Source organism: Pinus tabuliformis, chromosome 6, assembly GCF_031772625.1.
Source record: "Pinus tabuliformis cultivar Carrire ecotype Pingquan chromosome 6, CPIR1, whole genome shotgun sequence".
Taxonomy (NCBI): Eukaryota; Viridiplantae; Streptophyta; class Pinopsida; order Pinales; family Pinaceae; genus Pinus; species Pinus tabuliformis.
Window position 1 is genome coordinate 567325790 of NC_142292.1, and position 9891 is coordinate 567335680.

General features: G+C 43.9%; 1 pseudogene; it reads right to left on the bottom strand.

The window, feature by feature from the left end:
* LOC149259782 (heat shock 70 kDa protein, mitochondrial-like) overlaps positions 1 to 9659 on the bottom strand; it is a 122619-nt pseudogene extending 112960 nt beyond the window's left edge.
* Positions 9660 to 9891: the final 232 nt, after the last annotated feature.

A 9891-nucleotide genomic window follows, 5' to 3' on the forward strand; every position in this document is an offset into this window, starting at 1 on the left:
CCTAACACCATGCCACAAATATCCAATGGGATCACATCCAGTTCTACTTCATCCACTAGCTTAGAAGCGATCATAAATTTTACTTTACACTGCTTGGTTACATTCAGTTTTTCTTTATCATGTATCCATCCAAGTGGGTAAGGTTTCGGATGTGGTTTTGTTTCTAAACCAAGTTTCTTTACCAAGGATTCTGTGATTAAGTTTGCTTGGGATCCAGTATCAAACAGAGTTTCTACTTTAGTATGATTTATAACAACTCTAATATGAAACAGTTCAATTCTCTTTTGATCATTAGGAAGGGACTCATTTACAGAACTAGTTCCTTGATGCGATTCAGAATTAACATGAAGTGTAAGAGTACCTTTTGTTCCTGCTGCTGTGATCAATGCTTCATCTCCCGAATCGGATCCAAGGTCTTGCTGTGCAGTCGCCACTGTCTTCTGCTTGCCTTTTCCTCCATACTTATTTGGTCTCTTTTCTGGGTCCTGTTTCCAACAGTGATCGTCATCGTGACCTTCCTTTTTGCAGTGATTGCAATACAGACTTTCTCCTTATTTGGTTTCTACCATCTTCTTCTCCTTTCCTTTCCATTTCGCTTTGGATTTGCCATTGGGAGGTTCGAACGGTGGTTTTCTAGAATGATCATCTCTTTCGGTTTTTCCCCTGTTCTCAATAGGAATTGCCTTTACGCTGGTTGAGTCAATAGTGGTTGGTTCAAATAACCATAATGAATGCCTAATGTAACTATGTAATGAGCCAATGTACTTAGTTACTATTTCAGGTGTATCAAGTGCAATACCCAAATTTAGTGCTTGCTTTCTAAACTCCTCTGTAAAACTCTGAACATCCTGACCTTTGCCTTGCCTTAAATACTACCAATTCATTAATTCTTTTTGCTTGTACCCCAAGGGATAAAATTGTTCCTTTAATAAAAAAATAAAATTAGGCCTTAGGAAAAGAGGTTACCCACATTCTTATTGCTCTGCAATTTGCTCTCCCACCAAACGAGAGCGGTGCTGCTCACCCGTAGAGAGCCCAGCTGAATCTCTTCCTCATCCTCCACGATTTGCTAAATCCTGCAGTAGAACTCAATGTGCCTAATCCAATTATTAAGCTTCTCTGTGTTACTTTCACCATTAAACATGGGAAGATAAAATTTAACATCTAATTTAAAGAAAGGTTTCTTAGATGCATCCCTTGAATTTCTTCGATTATGGTGGTGACAGGAAGAAGAACTTTCACTCGTGGAAGGAGGAGGGGGTTCTTCTCCACCATTTCCATGCGTTGAACCTTGTTCTTCTGGTTTTCTCCCTTCTCCTCTCTCTAGCCTTAAAACCAATTGACTGACATTCTCTGCCATTGAATAGAAGGTCTTGCAGAAATTGCGCTCCTCTTCAAGATGAGCTTCATTTTTCGCCATGTTTCTCCTTCGATGTGCACACCCCGCTTTGGGATCAAAAGGATCTAATTCCCCTTCACCTCTTCAGAGTCTGTTTCTTGTTAGCATACAAACATGCAATTTACATCTAAAAAGACCTGCTCTGATACCATTTGATCTAGGGATCTTTTGCTTATGGATGTATGAAAAGAATCACATGTAGAAATTGCAGCTTAACATAGAAATTTAATGTGCACACAAGAAAGAAGAAGAAACACATAAAGGCATGAAAATAAGACAGCAAGACTTGATAACGAAGTTTGTCCAACTTGGACTATGTCTCCGGCCCCTGCTCGATTAATGGGGAGGCCTTCATTCATTAAATGGCATGAAAGGAAGAGAATACAATAATCATTTACATAGAAGGAGTATTATACCTCCATTTTGAAAAAATGGCTGAGAAGAGGAGAACTCAAATGAAGAAATGGATAGCACCATTGTGTTCATGGAGTCGAGAAGGGTAGAAACCATACAAAATCTGCCCAATTCAGACAAAATGATCAATCACCCCTCCTGCAAGCTGTTGCCTCGAACTATGTTCCAAAAATCCTCTCCCCTTGCACTTCTCTACATGCATCGTGTTTTATAATAATTTCTTGTTACAAGGACCCTTAAATCGGGGGTCTGTTTGCCTAATAATATCAACCGTTTGAATAGAAGGATTGGCGGGTGCAACAAAACCCCGAAATACCTCTTTTCTACTCAAACCATAATACAAAGAATACATTGAAAAATCTGACCGAAAGCCTTTAAGCCAGACTTCAAATTCCATTAAATCGGCCCTATTTGCCTATCGGGTCCGCGTTGATTGCAAATCACAATGGCCCTGGGGTCTTTCCTTTGACTGTGCCGATCGCCGATATGCCAATCCGCTGATCACCAATATCATCGATCGCTGATCATCGATATTGGCGTATCGCCATCGGCATATTGCATTGCTACGGCCCATGGGTCTGGGTCTTTTACCTTGTGTTTTGCCGACCCGATCCGCTGATGCCGATCGCTCCATCGCATGTCTTAAGTCCCCGATGTCGCCGATAGCCTGCCTTCCTCCGACCCGATATATCGACGATTGTTGATTGGGGTTTTAAAGGCCTTGTGTTAAGTCTGCCCTTTGCACTTCTTCCGATTTGATTTTCCCTCTTAAGGATAAAAACCCATTTTTTAGGGAAAAAGCCTCATTTTCCAAAGGAACAAGGCAATCTTCTTTTTACCATAACTTCATCATCCAGACTCAGATTGGAGTGATGTTCACACCATTGGAATTAGGGTGATGAGCACTTCGATTTGATGTTAATATATTTGCCTTTCTGCCACTTTGAATTTTGAGATTTTTCCATGCCACTGTATCTAAAGATCCACCTAGATCAGCTTGGGTGGTCGAGGGTGGGAATGTTGGTGATTTCCATGGAAGTGAATATGATGGCTAGATTCTCATTCAAGGTATTCTTTAATACCATGTGCCTTCGAATGTAACCCCAAAGTGCCCCTTTTGAATGTGTCCATGAATTGTTGCATCTAGTCCGCTAGGTTCTTGAAAGAAGCCAACTGTTTTTCAAGGCTCTCGATCTTCTCATTGGCCATGGCTTGAGCTTTGGTTTCTACCATACACAGATCCTGGTCACTTTTTGTCACTTTGAAAAAATTTGAGATTGCCCGAAAATTGGAGCTGATAAGTGAATGGTACCACGATGATCAGTTCGTCGTCCTAATTCTTATGGGTTAAGTCTCGTATAAGTGTTCTGGGAAGGCCTCAGACTTTTTTTTTTACTCCGAATGGAGTTTTACTCCTCACTTATCAATACTGTAGTGGCCAATTTCTAGAAAACTTAATCCTGCCCAATGTCCTGCGAGAATCGCCCCAAGGTATAGGAGCCACAAGCCTCACTACACAAATGGTCAGATCTTCTTGCGAAACCCCCAACTGCTGAATGTGAGTTGGACTGTGGTGGCGACAAAACCCCAACTGCTAGATCTGAATGGTACTGTGGCAGTAGAACCTCAACTGGTGGATCTGATTGTTGCGGCAGCGATAGAAACCCAATTGCTAGATCTGATCTAGCAAAGAAGACAATGGGCGATCTTCAGAGAGGCGAGGGAACTATGGTCTCAAGGAGTGTCAGGTGTTATAGATCGCAATATACATAAGGGTCCAACAATAGTACTCGGCCCAATATTTTAGGGCACTAACTAAGGAGGATCAACCATAGCCTTAGTTGTACTACCCGACTACCGTATCTTATGCACGAGTAATCTCCCCGAGTGCTGTTCTCGGTGTACTCTAGCAACAAGATGGCTAACGGTTTATCTAAGGCAAGGTTTCAAGTGAGCCTAGGGTGCTTCTGATATACCCATATGGTATGTGGAAGACAGTCTGTGTGCGGTTCTCTCTAATGTGCTACTACTTGAAGGGGTACCCATGGGGGTTACAAGGGAGTCCAACAAGCGTGACCACCTCTTGTATTTCCTACGTGCATGCCTCCCCAAATCCACAGGTTTATGTGCTCAATGACAGATCCCATGGTTTAAAGATGCCGGAACACGTCTCTAGCCTAATTTTTTTTTGTTTGCCGAAAATGGAGATACCACCGGTCCCAGAAATCTCTCTGATATAGCTTGTTATGCTCTTGACCTACAAGAAGATGCCAGAATACCAAATATACGAAGAAATACAACCCAGAACACAGAACAAAATGAGAAAAACAACAAGTATTTTATTATTCAGAGATGAAAGCAATGTTCACTTGCCTCTTCAAGGGGGCAACCTCCAGCAGAGCAGAGCTCGATTACAAAATAAGACACGACACTCCTCAATGGGGAGTCTCTATCCTTTATATAGGATTCATACATGCAATACCATGGGTCAGTACCATGGTTCTCTCAATACCATCTATCTAATACCATGGCCCATTTGCAACTAACTGTGGTCCCTTTCTTAAATGCGGGTCAACCACTTACAATTATTAATATGGGATTTATTGACTCTTTAACTAACTATAACTATAACTTGACCCTATTACATAAATAAATGGGTTAGGGTTGGACCCTAGCGCACCATCTAAATTGGCAAAGAAAACAAGGAAACATGTAGAGTTGGAGAAAGCACAAGTGCGGATGATCATTCAAAGTAACAAACAACTTGCCTCACTCATCGCCAATATTTAGGACTCATATGCATGATTGTATAACAACGTGGATTTCATGGTGAAATTGCATAGGATCCCATCAGTTGGCTTACTCACTGAAGCCAAACACAGGAATCAGGTCAGGCAGGAGGTCGAAGAATACTTGGATAAGCTCAGAAAGATCGCTACCAAAAAACATCTTGAAGTGAACAAGCAGAATATGCAGAAGTACATTAGTGACCCTGCCCAGATGAATACCATGTTGCTCCTGCTAAAGCAAGAAACTCAGACCAATCCAAAATTAGTGTACCCAGATGCCATGGAGGCTAAAGTCTGCTTCTATCTTGATCCCATCACACAGTTTGTGGAAGTCATCGCGTAGTATAAATATTGGCACCGTCATGTGACCGAGAACCTACAAGTCGAAGTTTTTGAACTGGAGTTTCCCCAAACTCAAGCTTAACTTGTTTTATCTTATTAGGATGTCTAATTGGCTCTACCCAATTTTGTCCTATATGGGTATGAATATATTGTAATATTTTTTTGTAATTAATTTGTAAGTGAAATTCCAAGTGTCAATTATGGAATGTGAAAAGTCATTTTGTAATGAAGTTGAAGAATCATGAGGGAAGTTCAAGAGTCACAAAATGAAGATGAATAATCACCCTTTTTTTAATAAATATGTCCTCATAACTCATGTAAAGGGATTTTGGGAGCCAATCTTTTGGCTAGGCTTTTAGCCTAGGATCAAGAGCTTGGGAGTTTTGTTGAGAGCCTTGGCTTCTCCATAGCATAGAGGGAGAATCTTTCTGTGTAGGAGCAGGTGTAGACTTCATGTTCCACTATTGGGACTAGTGGTTCGTCAAAGGTATATGTATGCGTTGGGCAGCGAATCCCCCCATAGCAGGTTTTTGGGGCTTGTAGCCCGAATTTTGGTCAAAAGTAATGTAAGACCCCGCGAAATGCGAGCACGGAGCATGAGAGTCTAGGGTTGTCCACCCTAAAATATCGTAATTTAATATAGAATGTGTCGGCCTACCCATGGTCTGCGGACCATGGGAATGTATAAATAGAGTGAGGCTCTAAGTGTAGGAGCCAATTTTTTGGTTAGTCTTTATCTGAAGTGATATGGGCTTCTGAAAGCGATATTCGCTTTGAGTCTATAAGTCCGAGTCTTGGGTTGTAGGAATAGGAAGAGGCTCTGTAGCTATGTGTGTAGAGGGCTGGTAGAGTCCACAGCTGTGTGCGTGGACCCCTGTGTTGAATTATTAATGAGAATACCGGGCCCATAAAATTAAGTCAGATCTATATTAATAACACAGTAAGAACAAGGGATCTAGTCAGCGCCCCTCCATAGAGCTACGTGAAGGTCAGACAACTACGCGGAGCAGTGCAGCGCGTAGGATCAGTTCGTGAACTTCCCAGACTTCATTAAGACATCCCTAGGGTGCGGAAATCTAGTTCCAGCACCCTCCCATACTACCTCTGGTGAGACCTCAGTCCGCACACCATAGATTGTTGTCGAAAGGGCTGGTAGTTTCGGGATTTGTTTGGCTAAATCACTTCTGAACCTGGGTCAGGCCCCAACAAGCCAACAAATGGTTCTGTTGCTGGGACCGGGATCTGCCTAAGGGATGTCTGATGTCGGAACACTGGAACCCTACGAAGAAGGAAATTGAAGAGTGGTTGGATCAGAAACTTCATGAGTTCATGGCACAGGAAAAAAAAACTCTACAGATATACAAGAAGAGGTGGTTGGATCACTACATATATACGGAAATCCACGAGATCTCCTTCGTGTCCTTCTCTTCAGAGCTGTATGATTGGATTGTGAGGTTAGCCAACAACTAGGGAAGGTATAAGCTCGATCAACCGATAGTGTGGACTCCGGAGTTAGTGCGTAGACTAGAGGCATCAGAAGATAAGATTGCGTGGGCCGTGGACCATTGGCTTGACCGAATAATAGGGGGATTTATCACTGAGTTCATGATAGACACAACTGTGAGCTATAGCGAAGCAGAACGACGTTTTCTCAAGGGACCGTGAGGTAGGTACATTAAATCCCTGAATACCTAGATTAAGATGTTGTTATGTGAAAAGCAGGTTATGCGAATACATTAATGATTGGAATGACACGGAGCAGAAAGATCTACAAAGGTATCGAAGGATTAGGAAACAGTCCCTTAATTTCACCTTCGCGAGAGAGTGAGGAAGAGCGCGCTCGGGTTTCTCCGAGAAGTGCGGTCAGTTTGATAAGGCAGCGCATTCCGCAGTTATCACCTCTAGTTATGCCCTCACTCGCTTCACCTACTTCACCTCCATCTTCACCCACCCCACCTCCACCAACCCCGCGGTTCAGCATGGCGAGTGCGATCAAGCTACCCATATTCAGAGGAGTAGGGAATGAGGATCTTGACTAGTTCTGGTTCGTGGTAAGAGTAGTGTGGGAAGCACAAGGGGTCACGGATGACAACATTAAGAAGGCCACATTGGTGAGCACATTAGAGGATCATTTGCTGACATGGTATATCAAACACTCGAGTGATCACCCAAATATAGGAATAGTGGAGATCCATAAGGTGTTGAACAAAGAATTTAGTCAACTGAAATCAAAGACACAATCAATCATTGGATTTAAAGAGATCGTGATGCTTCCAGGTGAGACCCCTTGGGATCTGGATCAGAGACTGAAGAGTATGATCTGCGAAGCTAATATGATGCTAACGGATGCGCAGCACCGCACGTGGTTTGTGGGGTCTTTGACACCACACTTGAGGACGACGTTGTCACAATAGAAGCTTTCAACCCAGACAAAAGCGTTGGAAATGGCAATGAGGTTGCACGAAACACCGATATAGGATGCGAGATTGGGAGTTCAATAGATCCACATGCAGCTTCAGAATCTCTGCCTGGAAATGCAGAGCTTGAAGCAGGATAAGGCACCCCAGCCAGAGGCGCGCGAAGAAGTGTGGTGAATAAAATGCAGAGGCTAGGGCCATGACAAAGACCACTGTCCAGTATTCGCGAACTACTTGGCAGGAGGGGGACCAATGCTGTTGAGACCAGAGGCATAGATAGGGCCAAGTGCGGCACCTACGCTCTGGTGTGCGATCTGTCAGGTGGGAGGAAAGCACACGACGAACAATTGTCATTTTTTGTAGAAGTATACACAGACTCTCGAGCAGCTGTTTTGTAATTTCTATAGATCAGTGGGCCACGATGAGCGTACTTGTCACAGCTACAAGTTAATGATGGACCAGACCCCAGCATATAGAATGCAGATGGAAATGCGAGGCCTTGACCCAGCCGCGGGGATGGCGTGTGCTGGATTTCAAAGGCGAGGAGGAAGGGGGCCAGGAAGAGGTTGCGGACAACTAATCTGCTATAATTGCGGAGGACCAGGGCACTACACTCGTGACTGTACCAACCCAATGAGAATATCTTGCTCGTACTATTCTCAGTTTGATCACGAAATGATAGATTGTCCTACGTTGATCGCCCAGATGCATGAGAAAGGGGTACTACAGCCTACTCCGACTTAGAATATCCAAATGATGAGGTTTGAACTACGTGAAGAAGACCCCAATGTGAACATGATGCTCAGAAGTGGCGTGACCACAGGGGAAGATAAGGGGAAGCAACCCAAGGAAGATACATGGGTTCACAAGGCTCCTACAAAAGAACCTGAGTTTGACTTGGAACGCGCAAAGGAGACATTTATGGAAGCTAAGAAGAGCTTCACGGAGGCCTCTACTTCAGGTAGTAAGGATCAACCAGAGACAGGGATGGATCCTTCTATGCTAACTACCTTTTTAGAGACATGCATGAAATTGTTGCGTGATAATAAGGCGGTTAAAGGACTACAAGAACTGATAAGTAGGTGCACAGGGTCAGGGGAACCACGCGTAGTCTGGAAACTAGGAAAGCATACATTGTGCACCAGGAGGGAGATGAGATTAACGGCATAGATTGGTGAATATGAAATGGATCAGGTAATCCTAGACCTAGGTTCGGACGTGAATGTGTTACCAAAGCAGACATGGGAACGCATGGGCAAGCCCGCATTACAGTGGTCCCCTATTCAATTACGGATGGCGAACCAACAAAAGATCTTGCCCATGGGGAGGTTGCAAGGGGTAACAGTTGATATCGAAGGCGCGAGCACGCAGATGGACTTTGAGGTGATAGAGATTGTTGATGACAACAACCCTTACCCCACATTTCTAGGAATAGACTAGGCCACTGATATGAATGGAGTCATCAACCTGAAGAAGCGGAAGATGATATTTGAAAAAAAGTCTTTATGCATAGTAGTTCCGCTAGATCCAGCCGAAGGAGCGCGCTACACTGAACTTGTGAGCGACAATGAGCTGGATTGCATTTACTAGATAACGACGCAAGACTAGGATCAGGTGAACCCGATTGCATATGGGAGAATCTCATGGGAGCATGACAGTTCCTGTACTTTGGATTCAGATGAAGAAATAGAACACTGGTAGAACCGGTTGCATGAAGTAACAACACTGAATTGCAACATGATGATTAGATCACTGCAGTGCGTGACGACTGAAGCAAGGGAACTGCCAACTTATGATGGGGTAACAGGAGTAGATGAATTCTTAGACAGATTTGAAAGCAAAAGTACCGAAACAACAACGATACGGTTCGCTAGAATGGGCATTGTGCGCGACACCCGCATAATGGTGGAATACACACCAGAGGAATATTAGAAATTGACGCGAATGTAGAAGAAAGATGAGCTTACGATTTGGAAGTCCCCAGCGATGAACGCGAGCTGGGCAGCTAGGACGATGCAGTTTGCGTGCCCACTTGTGTCGATGGGTGCAAACGTATGCTGTGCAATCACCTCCCGGACTAAGGATCGGAAATTAGAACCCAATGCAGCAGTCAGAAAAGCGACAAAAATTCCATGTCGGAGCCTTCACGAAACTAGACAGAATCATGAATAGAGTCTACTAGATGGGACGCACTGATTGGGACTTGCATGTGCCAGTGGTCCGATGGGCCTATGGGGCCATGTGCAGGAACCTGAGCGTGGAAATGGATCCGAAGACGATGCACAGAGTCAAGGCCATAGCTTTGGGAAAGAATCCTCATGCAATCACTCCTATAACGGTGACAGCACGTAGGGACCAGAGCGAAGAGATGATGCAGCCGCGCAAGGATGAACATATGCAGATTCAAGAAGCCACTCAGCGAGGGAACCTTGAGCTTCGTGAACTTGAAGAAGATCGGGTACGACTGAAGCAGGAAGGCATATTAATGGACAAGGATATCAGAAAGTTGGAAACCAAAATCTCGCAAACA